We start from the raw sequence: 14659 nt of genomic DNA, 5'->3' as shown, positions 1-14659 counted from the left end.
CAAGATTAAAGATGGTGCGGGAATCAGTTGAACAGGGCAGTGAGAAACAGAAAGGTTGTTGTGTCTGCGTTCAACGTGTGTAAAAGTGTGAAAAGACAATGAGTTGTTGGCTTGAAGCAGATAAAAGAGAACGGAGTCGATGTAGAATGTATTTCCATATAGTAAGATTGAATATAACTGATAAAAGGTTTTATTTTTTCATCCATAAGATGGATGCATGACATTAGATGTCAGAAGATTTTGTTTGTAACAAAAGTTGAAGTAGCAAGCAGCAATAAGGCTGTCTTTGTGAAGGATTGAGTTTTGAGTAATATGATATTTTGGTTTCTGTAAAAACAGTAGAGATAAGTGGTACAGAGACAGTAATGATAATAGTTGTTGAATCGGCAGACTAACCATTTTGAGAAGAAAACAACTGTAGAAAATGTATGTTATGAAAACAACATTTCTGATCAAATTTATGGAACTATATATGAACGGCTGTTAAGTCAGATTAAGAAATGGTATGAAAAGTGAGGTTCAGATTAAAAATAATAGTAATAAGGCATTGAGTATGATTAACAGGGATTAACATGATATAAAGATAATGAATGTTTCATTAAGCAAAATGGGGAACAATTCTATATTTTAGTGGTAAAATAATGAGTGAAATTATGTTTATTTTTGGTTTGACAACCATTATCTTTTGAACCTAAAGACTCCAGCTATGCTGGTAGTACAGCAACAGCGTGTGCTTATTCAGCCCGGCTTCCGGATGTTAAATGTGTACTTGCTATTGTAATCAGTGTTGATATTAAGTCATTGAAGAAAAGACATTGTCTGTTTTATAAAGGAAATTATGGGTTGGGGATAATTTTCCCTGGACAAGTGTTAAAGTTAAACAGAAACTTTGTGAAAACTTTGTTAAAACAATTTATGCATTTCCGTGCAGAAAATTAATGTTCTGCCAATAATGATGAAAATAATGATTTGGCTAGTGTGATAGAATCCGCCACTGGTGGACTGTCAAAGAATAGAGAGAACTGCTTATCAGCTCTGTTTACAAACTGATTGGAAAACACTGCTTCAAGTGTGTGCAGTAATTTGGAGCTGTTAGAAGGGGACAGAGAGATCGAACTATAGGAGAAGGGGACAGAGAATGTTTTAATTGTGGTCAGTGGGGTCATTTAGCAGCAACTGTAAATGCCCACTCAGAAAGGTGTAAAAGAAAGTTGATGGAATGTGAAAGTGACGTATTAATGTGGGTTTGAAAGTAGAACAGGATTTGAAGACGATATTAAAGTTTTCGTCTGAGAAAGAACCAAGAATGTGAATGCAGGGCTAAGGGAAGTGAAAAGAATGTGCAAGTAAATGAGAAGAGAAAAGAAAGTTGATAGATGGAAGTCGTAAGTAGATTGAAAGAGAAAAGAAAGTTGAAAGATTTAAGTCGTAAGGAAATCCTTTTAAAAGGAAAATAACTAAAGTACCAGTAAAATGTAAAATTACAGATAAGAAAAATATTTGTAAAAGTAAAGGTAACTAAAAAGATGATTGTCTTTTAATGAAACGCTTAAAAAAAAAAAAAAAAAAAGGGTTTGGAAGATCCTAATTGCAGATTGTAATTGAGAATCTGACAACTAAAATTGAGATGATATAAGCAGAAGCAGTAGCACTGGGTTTAGAGTTGCTAAATGTGTAGGAAAAAAATGAAGCTGATGTTTTGGTTTCAAAAGATAAGCTTTGGGACTTGACTGAAACTGCCAGTGTGGCAGACTCATATGAGTGGAAAATTTTTAATGTCTAAATTCCCTGATGTAATTTCTAGCAAAGGTGCCTTTAAACTGGGCTAGAATTAAAAGATAAAGTTTAGTATGACAAAAGGTGTACCAATTACTGAAGGCCTCAGAGTCTCTCTCTCATTCAATGTCAGAAGGCTGTTATTTTAGCCTGTCATGACAATAAGCTATTTATAGTAAAGCACAGTTTCAGTTGAAAATTATAGCATAATGAGATGTTAAAAGAAATCATGTTAAAGGAAATCATTGCCATTCAGAGGGCAATTTGTACTTAAATATTTTAGATTCGTAAAACTGAATGACTTTAAAGAAGTCTTTAAAATAATAATGTAAACCTGAATTGAGAAGTACTTGTTATTTTAGGACCAATAACGTCTTTGTCTGATCTTAGCCTTCAGCATGACACAGGACCTATGACCATGGCTATAGATGTACATTGAATAGACGTGAATAAATTTCACTGAGATTTTGTTGATTCGGACAGGTCTAACAGATTTGTTATTAAATACTGTTGTTATTAACCTGTCTCCCTTAACACTAGAGGCAGTCCAGATGGAGGTGACTCTTGAATGTGCCTTTCCTAAGCTCCAGAAAACAGCTGAGTTCTGTTGAAGAAACTGATTGTGTGATGGGAATGAGCGGGTCACCAGTGGGAGTGGCTACTCAACGACGAATAGATCTTCCTGGCCAGGGGACTATTTAACGCAGGGGGTCACAAACACGGACATCTCCGGATGGAGGTGTTATATGTGAGAAGGTATGAGAGTTGAGCGCTGATTACTAGAGGCCACTGGGGTCAGCATAGCATTGGGAGGTGGGATTCGCTGTGAGGAGTCACGGCCTGTCTCTGACCGAGAAAATGTGAGCTCCTCTATATCACTCATCAGAGAGAAAAAACCCCCCGCAATTCACTGTATGGCTTGTTTTCAATTGTGACAAGTCTGATGGAAATTATAGATAAAGAGCTAATGTGAATGTGCTTTCAAGAGTCAGCTGAGACCATGAGGTGATTGTCATTATTTGTTGGGGAGACAGTAACATAAATTATTAATTTATATCAGGAACATGATGGTTGCCTTATTGGGCAAGGAAAATTATAGAAGTGTTGATTTCGAACTAATATGTCTATAAGATGGTTTTAACTCCTGAAGGTCATTAGACATGGTGCTGACTAAAGATTAAGACAGTTTTTGTAGAGTTTGGATAATAAAGGTGAATTGAGAATTTATACAAGTATTCAAACTAAAGATAACCTTAGGAATACTCATAGCATAATGTATTTTAGATTATTGTAATGGTTCTAATTTGAGTTAAACATTTGTATATTACAGTTTTTCTCGATTGCTTAAACACTATAACCAGGCTTTTGAACTAAAATTTCAAAACCATAATGCCATTTATCAAAAAGCACACGCATTTCACTAAACTATAAACACAAATCTCTTCAATTCTCATTGCCTACACCATGTGGTCATTTAGAAAGCACTAGTATTCAGTATTGTTCACTCAAGTCAGCACAGCTTCAGCTCAGTTAGCACACAATTGCCCAGGTGGAAACACTAAGAGTCAAAATTTAACACACATCAATCAGATCCTTCAATAGATAGATAAAAGGGCCCGAATCAGTTTATTGAGTTTTGGAACAATAGATCCAGAAAGACATGAAGAAAGAAGTCGAGGAGAGATAGGAGGAGGAGGAAAGGTAAGGGGAAGGGCAAGAAGACAAGTGGTCTCGGATGAAATTCAAGCCACTTTAGTTGACCATGTCCTTGTCCATGGTATGACTATGAGGGAGGCTGGGCTATGAGTAAGGCAGAATTTGAGACACTTCACCGTCGCCTTCATCATCAGAAGCTTCAGGGAGGTGTGCTGGTGGCAAACAAAATTCTATCACTGAATAAGAGGCAAACATTTCCCATTGTCTTTGATGAGGTTTATTTTTTAGCAAGAAAAGGCCAGCAGTCGTACAGTCACACACAGTGTCTGCAGAGTGTGACAGTGAAGGTAGATCATCCTTCCTCCTTTATAGTCTTGACTCCCAGACTGTTATCTTTCTAGGCCAATGATGGTTTTTCAACCATACGTGGAACATTCTTAGACTTGTTCATCATATTTTATCCTTTAGTGGAGGCGCTCCTGTCACGTACAACACTCTTAACCATTACAATACAATTCCATATTTGAATAAGGTTTGTGTGTGCTCTATTACTGTCATATGATGGTCACACACATGTCTTACGCAAGTAAATATATAAAAAAAATAATTAGAGAGAGTCAAAAAAAAAAAAGTACTTTTACAAGAGTACATGAATGAATACAAATATGCCAATGTATCCATTGGTTGTGTCTTTTGTGTTCATCATGTGAAAAGGTTTGTGAGGGGGGGAACCACAAGCAACATAACTTACCAGTTTTGGAAATGTTGTTTTGAATTTATTACACCAGTGTGTAAGAATATGTTGTAGTGTGTGTGATTTTGATGGCTTGTGTGTCCAGTCTGAGGACAAAGTTTGTTTTTTCAGCAAGAGTGAATGGTTTTGAGTGTAGAGCTTCATTTTGACCTGAAAATAGGATGTTTGGGGAATTGGGTGAGACGTTATGGATTTGTGTTTACTGTTTTGAGAATATGAGGCATAGTTTCATGAAATGTGTTTAAGCAATCGAGAAAAACTGTAACATTTGTGAATTATTAAGGGTTCTAGACTATGATTAATTAAGTTCAGTCTTAGGAGGCTGTTTGAAAAGATTATTTGTGTAAGAGAGACTGCTGAGTGGAGGAAGGGATTTGGTACTCTGTCTGTCTTTCTGTTATCAGGCCTGGTAAGGCAAGCTTAAACAAAATAATGATAATAAACCAAAACAACCCAGCTGACTTTTCTAAAGACAAAATAATGAACATTTGAAACGGGTTGAAAGGCCATGTAAAATTATATAAAAGCTACAGGAGAATGTGAAGTTTAAATCTTATTTAAACCTTAAATATTATACTTTTAGAGTTAATAAAAATAAAAAAACCGAACAGTGGAAATGAGCAGTTTACATGCTGTATGTGTGTCTAGCATGAGTGTGTGTGATGGTGACAGCACTTTATGTCTTGTAGGTGTTAAGTTTAGGGAAGCTATTCCGCCTGAATAGTGAGTATATTGTGTCTTTAACCTCTGGAGAGTGTTTTTTCATTACAGATGAGTTAAGGCAAGTGACAAATTGTAAAGAAGGCAAATGCTGAGTGAATCTGATGAGAAGATGATAGAGAACATGGGACGAGCTTTAAGATCACGCTCCGTCTGGTAGTAATTACTTTTGTCATTTATGATGTGGATTTGAATTACTTTTGGATAAGTTTAGGTATTTATATAAATTGGAATTGTGGAGTTGTAGATCATGGGTTGAAATAAAAGAAGATGTTATAGATTTGACAGCAACAACAAAGATGTGACACATTGGCTAAGTCAATATCAAATTATGCAGAGAGCCATTTATGATTATTGTAAACAGGAGGAGAATGTTTTTTTTGACTGACATTGACCAAGTCTGTACAGCACGACCTGACGACTTTTAAAAATGGTTGCGAGACAAAACAACAGGCCTGAAAAGCAGGATACGCAGTGAGAATGAGGGCCGTTGCCCTTCAAATACTTTGATAAGAAAATGAAATTGTGGCTTTAAGTGAAGAATGTAATATTTTTGTTTCAGAGGCAGAGAAAGATGTCTGAAGGAAGTTTGTCTGAGGGACAACGTTTGGGTTGGTGTTGATGGCAGACTTTATCGAAGACACTTTGTTAAATGTTATGTTAAATTGATGATCGAGTTGTGTCGACCATCAAAAGGGGGATGGTATAACAATTGCCAAATATGGTTTATTAAGGGGTTCACATTTGCTGAATAAATGTTGGGAGAACACTAGGGGTAATTGGGTAAAGCCCTGAAAGAAGCCATTCTTCTGCCTAACAAAATTGCTGTCTGGATTGTTTTAAAGGAACACTCCGACTTTTTGGGACTTTAGCCTATTCACCTTATCCCCCAGAGTTAGATAAGTCCATACATACCTTTTTCATCTCCGTGCGTGCTATAAGTCTGTTTGACGCACCCACCGCTAGCCTAGCTTAGCACAAAGACTGGATGTAAATGGTTGCAGCTAGCATACTAATCCAAATAAGTGACAAAATAACGCAAACATTTTCCTATTTACATGTTGTGAATGTGATTTGTATAGTCACAGAGTGTACAAAAAACAAAGTCAGATATGAGACACAGGCATATTTTAACCGTATAAATACTGGGAACTATATTCTCTGAAGGCGAAGCTCTGCTACTTGGGCGGAGTGATAACCGCAGCACCTGAGACGCGCCGTGGTGAGGAGCAGAGAGTTCGTTCAGAGCGCGTCTCAGGTGCTGCGGTTATCACTCCGCCCAAGTAGCAGTGCTTCGCCTTCAGAGAATATAGTTCCCAGTATTTATACGGTTAAAATATGTCTGTGTCTCATGTGACTTTGTTTTTTGTACACTCTGTGACTATACAAATCACAACATGTAAAATATGAAAATGTTTGCGTTATTTTGTCACTTATTTGGATTAGTATGCTAGCTGCAACCATTTACATCCAGTCTTTGTGCTAAGCTAGGCTAGCGGTGGGTGCGTCAAACAGACTTATAGCACGCACGGAGGTGAAAAAGGTATGTATGGACTTATCTAACTCTGGGGGATAAGGTGAATAGGCTAAAGTCCCAAAAAGTCGGAGTGTTCCTTTAACAGGAAACGCCAGGACATCGAAGGCTGTGGAAACTACGTACTTTACTATCTGACAATAACCTCGATATTTGTTTTTTTTTCTTTACAGAGAGCATGCAGCATTGGGAGACAGGGCAAAATATGCCCAATGAAATAATGGCAGAGCATAACTTTAAAATTTTCCTTTTGCAGAATGTCAGAATGGATTGCATCAAGCTGAACTGATTCTGTTTTCCAAATGTATGAATATTGACTTGTTAACGTGGATATGTGTTTTTCAGGGGGAAAGGACTCTGACTCTAATAAGCAATAATATGTTTCAGTTTGTAAACAGATGGTGAAAATTCCACAGGTCACACCAAAAGGGACGAGGGAAAGACAAGCAGTCACTAACAAAATACTTAAAGTCTCCATTCACAGGTGACAGTAAGCAGGAAGTGGTTCATTCCAGGGGGGGTGCGGTGGTGATCTCAGGAGTCCATGGGGCGAACGAGATGATCAACATGCCTGGAGGATGTGGACCAACTAATGAATTAAGAATGTGGTTTTGTGATGATTTTGAGGATTTTATTTGATTATATCGAAATAGGGCTTAGTATTGATATTGGTATATGACAAATGATTTGATTGGTTACTGATTCATTAGAAAATATTTAAGGCAAAGGTTTTCAGGAAGAGAAGATCTATTAATTAATGTAAATTATGGGGATTATTATTGAAGCTTATCAAGTAGAACCACTGCCTGATTGATTTAAAAGTAAAAGAACAAAATATGGTTAGGGAAATGGATATGGAGAAAATGTTGAATGTGTATGAGTTATGATTGTATGTGTTATTCTGATAATTTTGTTATTCATGGGTGAATATGAGAAAACTGGAATGTCTGTTCCATTGGTGAAAATTACAGTCTATCTGAATGATGATGGGGATGAACAAAATTATGCAGATGATTAGAGTAGTAATTCAAGTAGAGATTACAGTTAAATGTGTTGATGTTTTTTTTCTTTCTGAGAACGATTGATATGTAAAGAGGGTCAAAAGCAGCAGACATCCGTGTTACGAGATGGCGTACAAGGACAGGGTTTTGAAACTGAGGGATTTTTATTAGACTTTTATGATTTGAATCTTATATGTTTGTTTTTCCTACTGTTTATAACTATTTTTTTCCTTACTAGTGTGACTGCGGTCGAGCCCGGCATTAGTAAACATGTTTACTTGCTTGCTAAATAAGTATGGGTCTTACCCCAACAAAAACAGCCTTATGCTTTCTTCATCCTAAACTCTTTTTCTTCACAGGTTCAAGGAGACTGATTTTTATGATGTGTGATGTAATGACTTGAACTTGCATTTATTATTATTGTTATTATTATTATTATGTTTGATTAATAATGATAAAAAGTGAGGAGTTGTGGTGGCGATTTTATGATATTCACTGATCTTTAGTAAAATATAGATGATTCAAAGAATGTCACATGTGTGACTCTCACTTGTTAGTGTGAGAAGATTCTGTTTATGTACCTGGGAAGGCAGAAGGGAGAGACACTCCAGAGAACAGACGAACAAGGACCTCTGACCTAGATGTCAGAAGGCCATTTGATGCAGGGGGGGCTTAGTGACGAATCTAAACTAGTGTTATGGCTTCCTTGTCTATGGAAAATTACTGAATGGAAGACTACTGGGAGGAAGGCTCTGGCAAGAAGACCTTGGGAGCGCTAGGAGATAAAAGCTGGTTCAGTCTGTCTGGGGGTGTGTCACTCTTCTGCACAGGGTAACAACTGTGTACTAGACTGCTCCTCTTCTTGCAAGAATAAATACTTCTATTTTATAATTTGACTCTGAGTCTCCCTTACGCAGTGATGTTTGTTTGATGAAATTTTGCCACAACAATAGTTACTAGTCACTATTGAAATAAGTACTAGTATCTAACAAATCAGTACTAGTATCTATTTAAAAGGTACTAGTATCTAATGAATAAGTACTAGTATCTAATAATTAGTACTAGTAACTAATAAATAAGCACTAGTATCTATTGAATGAGTACTAGTATCTAATGAATAAGTACTAGTATCTTTAAAAAGGTACTAGTACCTAAAGAATAAGTACTAGCTATCTAAAGAATAGGTACTAGTAACTAAAGAATAAGCACTAGTATCTAATGAATAAGTACTAGTACTTAATGGAATAGATACTAGTATCTAAAAAATAAGTACTAGTAGCATGAAAATAGATACTAGTAGCTTTAAATGATTAAATGTTAAAACGGCTTGCCATAGTACTTATTCATTAGATACTAGTACTTATTTCAATAGTGACTAGTAACTATTCTTTTGTTACTAGTAACACATTTTTTTTGCCATTGACTTCTATGGGATCTGTCATTCAGATATCAACTGTTCAGTTCTGACTAGTGTCTATTTAATCATTTCAACCTACTACTATCTATTTTCATGCTACTAGTGCTTATTATTTAGGTACTAGTACCTATTCTTTAGATACTAGTGCTTATTCTTTAGGTACTAGTACCTTTTTAAAGATACTAGTACTTATTTATTAGATACTAGTTCTTATTAAATAGATACTAGTTCTTATTCATTAGATACTAGTTCTTCTGTTTCTGTTTCTGTTTGTTTATTTATATAGCACTGTTTAAACATCAACCAAGTTGAACCAAAGTGCTTTACATACAGAATTTAGTACAAAAACAGCTTATGCTGAGCTTCGAAAACACACACAAACAATATATACACGGCATACAACAACATCTCATCTATCTAATTAAACGCTAATGACATCAAATGACATTTCAGCAAGTTTTTAAAAATGGAAAGTGATTTGGCAGTTCTAATAGATAGTGGCAGCTCATTCCACTGTCTCGGCCCTATTACCGCAAAGGCCCGGTCACCTTTGTGGAGATGATGTGTTCTGGGCACTATGAGTAACTTCTGGGTCTCTGAGCGCAATGTTCTAGAGGGATTGTATGGCGTTAGCTGACTAGTCAGATATGGTGGGGCTTGGTTATTTAATTAGATTCTTATTTATTAGATACTAGTACTTATTCAATAGTGACTAGTTCTTATATATTAGATACTAGTACTTATTCATTAGATACTAGTACTTATTTCAATAGTGACTAGTAACTATTTATTAGATACTAGTATTTATTCCAAATGTCACTAGTAGATTTTATTTTACTAGTCACAATATGGCAAGCCGTTTTAACATTTAATCATTTCAACAGACTAGTATCTATTTACTATAATGAATAAGTACTAGTATCTATTTAATAGGTACTAGTATCTAATTAATAAGTACTAGTATCTAATAATAAGTACTAGTAACTAATGAATAAGTACTAGTATCTAATTAATAAGAACTAGTAACTCGTAAAACATTTTGTGGGCAGGGTTTGGGCTGGCACCCAGGCTATTTATGTAGTGAAATATATTCAATAAATGCATTAAAAGCCACTATGTTTTATCATTGGGTCACCTAGATGGTACTCAACAGTCAACCAACCGTGTAAAATCGTTGTCTTCCCAGGACTTGGAAATTTGACAGCAAAAATGAAACTAGTCTATCCATCGGGTGCAGAGAAAAAAGGAAAAACAAGAAGCATGACGATGAGAAGAGACAAAGCAAGGTAAGTTAATTTGTAATAATGTAATTTAAGTTAAGGCGTGGTAACGTTACGCCAGGCAACTCAGGCCTAGGATTATATTAATGGACACGTCCTTAATATAACTGTTAACTGCGACTGATGCATTAATGTTCTGTATGACCAGAAAAGATTCAGTATTTCAAATAGTGAATGAGGGTTGCCGATTGAGGTCTGGACTACTCTTAGCTTTACCTTATCACTGTTGCAGGTCTATACGAATATAATTCTGAAGTTTTAGTAGACAGTGTACAATAAGGCGAATTCAAGTGTTGTCATGCAAATAATAAATGTGTCATTACACTGATTGTTGTTAGATTTTTAATTATATTATCCAAAGGTACACCAGCTGGCAAATATGAAAGGCTTATAAGTCTATTTAAAGGGAATGATGGTGGGTACAGGGGTAAGTCAGTGATTTTAGTTTAGTTATACATTATGAGTCTTCGTAGCGCGCTAAGAGACAACGTTAATGGGAAACGCATCCCGTATCCTTAACTTTAAGACCCACGAGACTGTGTTTGAGGTATTATCATATTTAGTCAACCTTGTCCTAGTTTTGTTTAGTAAAGTTTTAGTCAACTAAATGTCTGAGCATTTTAGTCTAGTTTTAGTTAATGAAAACTAAGCCACATTTAATCATGCTGCATAATGGTTAAATTGATAATCCTGATTATTTTGTTCAGAATTATAATAAATAGAAATGTATTTTTACATTTCATTAGAATTATTACAGTTTCACCTATAAGCACAAATCAAGAGAATGTCAACTCATATGAATGGCTTTTACCATCTAACTACATCTCATCTAATTTCCTGATTTATTATAGGTTTGTTGTATCAGTGGTTCTCTTACATGAGGTTCTCTCATACTGCGTAATGTAAAATTACGCACCGGGTAAAGTCTCTTTGCTCGAGATATTGAAGCCAAAAATGTATCCTTAAATTTGTATATATTGTCAACGCAGTGCAGCAGCAGGCAGACCTAGAGCGGGCTGTCTTGCGCGCTCATTGGCTGCCCAGCGGCAACTGCAGCAGCCTACCACTGAGCCGGGCGTGACGTCACGCCTGAAGCGCCCTCACGCGTCAAAGCCCGCCAAAATGGGAGTGGCTTAGCGTATAAAAGGACGGCTCAGGCTGCTTACCACTGATTTTCATCTCTTCAGCGAGCTCTACGCATCTCTGGACTCTGAGAGAAGCCGCCGCCGTCGAATTCTGCGACCAGCCAGCCTAGGAAAGCGTCTGAAGAAGCTATCTTCAGCTATCTACGCTATCCGGCGTCAATATCCTTTCTATGTCTTTGATATAATGTATTATCCTCTCCGTGCGTTCGCCGCTGCAACGCACATGTCTAAAAGAGCCAGAGGCGTAGGTTTGATTTTGAGATTGGTGGGGACATTCCTGGAAGCTGAGGATTCAGGAAATTAATAGTATAACAAATAATGACAAGGAGGCAGTTTGGCTGACTTATTAACTTTAATCCGCTTATATTGTAATGCAATAATTAATTATGTAATGTTACAGGTAACAAATAATGACAAGGAGGCAGTTTGACAGAGACTTAACTTCACTCAACTTTGTGTCTACTGTCTTGTTCCGAATCCTTACTATTTGAAGTAGCCAAACACATGTCTACGTCTGTCATTAACAGAAATGAACTGTTGGCATATTTGTTTTACATCAACTTTGTCCAGTTTATCCTGGTGGACATGGCACACAGCAATACTGTTAAGTCTCACTTGTGCCATTAGCAGATCATCTGCCTAACAATTGTCTCAATAATAAATCTCACTATACTAACATGTCAACATCATGTCAAAACTTGACCTCACCTGTGACCCTGCCTCTCCACTTGCCTCTCTTCCTGAGCAACTACCTAGCAGGACTGTTTCTGTCACCTCAGCTGGCAAAACAACACATTGACGGAATTAACAGGGAGAGAAAACTTAGAAAAAAAATGTTTTACAATTGTTGATGACTCTACACTTTAGCAATTGAGAAAATATTTTAAATGACTTACTTGTATTTGTTTTAAAGTTGCTCCTAATGTCTACCTTTCTTTTTTTAGCTGCCATCCTGATTCAGCACATAAAAAAAAACACATGTTTCACTATATTAGTAAGCTCAGGACATTGCAGACTTCCACTTTTTGTATCAAGTTCAAAATTCATATTTTACACAACCCTTACAGAAACTTGTGCAAAACACTAGACTTAAATAGAAATATGATTTGTCAGATTTATAAATCTTTTTAAATAGCAAGCACATATAAAATAGTTTTCATGATCTTTTAGTGTAAGTGCCCATCACAAAGTGTACACACACACACACACGCACAAATTTTTTGTACTGTACAAACTGTGTAAAAAAAGTCTACACGAACCCTACCCATCACAGAAAACTTTTTTGCATTTTTACATCTTCAAAAACATCAGTTAGATAATTTATAAGCTGTTTTCCTCATGTGAATCAAAAAAATCCTTGTCCATATAAGAATTTCAAATATTGCCATCGTTGTGGGGCATTTTACCCCCACAAGGGTTTACCAGGACATACAGAGACAGAAAGACACACGCACACACACACACACAAAACACCCTACCCCACCACACACACACAGTTTGGGTTGGCTACTTATCCCGCGATTGTCATACATTGAAAAAAAACTGCACTGTACCAGAATCAATATTTGACGCGATTATTTTTGTTCACAGAGCTGTTGATTTCTTTCTCCCTCACTTACGCATCTAGGTTTCGGAGGAATTTTGCCGCTTCTCACAACCGAATTAAGCTACAGCCTCTCACAAGTTAGAAAGAAAAAGCACAGCCAATCGGATTAGCTATGTGGGTTCGCGAGGCGGGACTTCTACGAGATCTACCAATTGTTGTGTACCAGGAATTGCGCTTTTTTCACAGAACGCTCTTGTAAGAGTGGTTTTATAATACATATATTTTAATTTATATATAAAGTTCGTTTTATATAAATATATATATTTAAAAAAATCTAAATTATTGCAAGGGACAAATCAGTGGTCATTGGATATTGGTAGGGACACGTCCCTAGCGTCCCTACTAAATTCTACGCCCCTGAAAAGAGCACGAGGTGTTTGTTTCAAAATGCCTCGTTTTTCCCGCTCAGTGACGGAGACCACCATCTTCTGCGCTCTCCGCCTGGGACAAGACCACGCAGCCCTCGCTCTGTCTTCGGGAGGCTGCGTCCACTGCGAAGAACTGCCAATGTCGACCCTGCGGGCTCGACTTGCCGTGTTCGACGCTGAAGATGTCACTCTGCCTGTCTTCGGCGGGCCGCGCAACAAGAAGCGCCGCTCCCAGAGACTTCAGGAGTCCGATGTGGCCAGTGAACGCTCGTCGGAAACCCTTCCCTCGAGCTTCGCTCTCCCCGTCTCCGCGAGATTGCGCTCAAAGTCTGCCCTCCCGTCTAAGGCCTGCAACGGACCTTCTTCGCAGCGACGACAGGGCGGCCGCCATAGATCGCGCTCTAACAGCCGCCACAAGCCGCCGGCCCAAGATCGCGTTGAAACCTGAGCCGCAAAGTCCTCCTAGCAGCCGCACGGAGGAGAAGATGCGTGAGTCCCGCCGCGGCCGGACCGCCATCAAACCGACCCGCTCTGCCAGTCCCCTTAACAAAGGCTACTGCATCATGAGCACTCACACTTACTGATAAATACTGCAACCCCGGCGCTGCTCACGCACCCCGCTGTTCTCGCCACAAAATGATTTCCATCCATAGCGATCAAGTCAGTGGGTGTAATGCAGCCGGCCGCCCTATTCGGACATCGAGAGTGCGCACGTCTCGCTGATACCTCCACTACAGTTTCTCGACCCCACGCAGTGCGGCGATCAGAACGCAGAGACCTTTGTTTACCGGCTGTGTTGTGAACGTAAGCCCTGTGACTGCTCACGAGCACTCACACACTTACTGATAAACACTGTAACCCCGGCGCCGCTCACGCGCCCCGCTGTTCTCGCCACATAATGTTCTCCGTCCAAAGCGATCGAGTCATTGGGTGTAATGCAGCCGGCTGCCGCTGTCAGCGAGCCCCCCTATTCAGACATCGAGAGCGTGCGCGCCTCGCTGATACCTCCGCTACAGTTTCTCGACCCCGCGCAGTGCGGCGATCGGAACGCGGAGACCATTGTATAACCGGCTGTGTTGTGAACGTAAGCCCTGTGACTGCTCACGAGCGCTCACGCTTACTAACAAACACTGTAACCCCAACGCCGCTCACGTGCCCCGCTGTTCGTGCCACAAACTGTTCTCCGTCCAAAGCGATCAAGTTATTGAATGTGAAACAGCCGGCCGCCGCTGTCAGCGAGCCGCCCTGTCCAAACAACGAGAGCGCGTGCGCCACGCTGATATATCCGTCTCAGTTTCTCGACCCCGCGCAGTGTGGCGATCAGAACCCGAAGACCATTCTGCCCCTAGCTATGCGTGCGAAAGCATGGGAAGCGATTTTGGGCGTGTCAGAATGGGTGCTG

The 14659-nt window shown here is 38.5% G+C and overlaps 1 protein-coding gene across 1 annotated transcript in view; it reads right to left on the bottom strand.

Moving 5' to 3' along the window:
• Nucleotides 1-12193, bottom strand: part of LOC306991209 (up-regulator of cell proliferation-like) — a 29402-nt gene extending 17209 nt beyond the window's left edge. The window contains exon 1 of the mRNA XM_079598855.1: nt 12180-12193. The gene's annotated coding sequence lies outside the window, so the exon portion shown is untranslated. The remainder of the gene's footprint in view (nt 1-12179) is intronic.
• Nucleotides 12194-14659: the final 2466 nt, after the last annotated feature.

Source organism: Phoxinus phoxinus (assembly GCF_949152265.1).
Source record: "Phoxinus phoxinus genome assembly, chromosome: 23".
Classification (NCBI taxonomy): Eukaryota; Metazoa; Chordata; class Actinopteri; order Cypriniformes; family Leuciscidae; genus Phoxinus; species Phoxinus phoxinus.
Note: the sequence above shows the minus strand (reverse complement) of the source record. Positions and strands in the feature narration are given on the sequence as shown.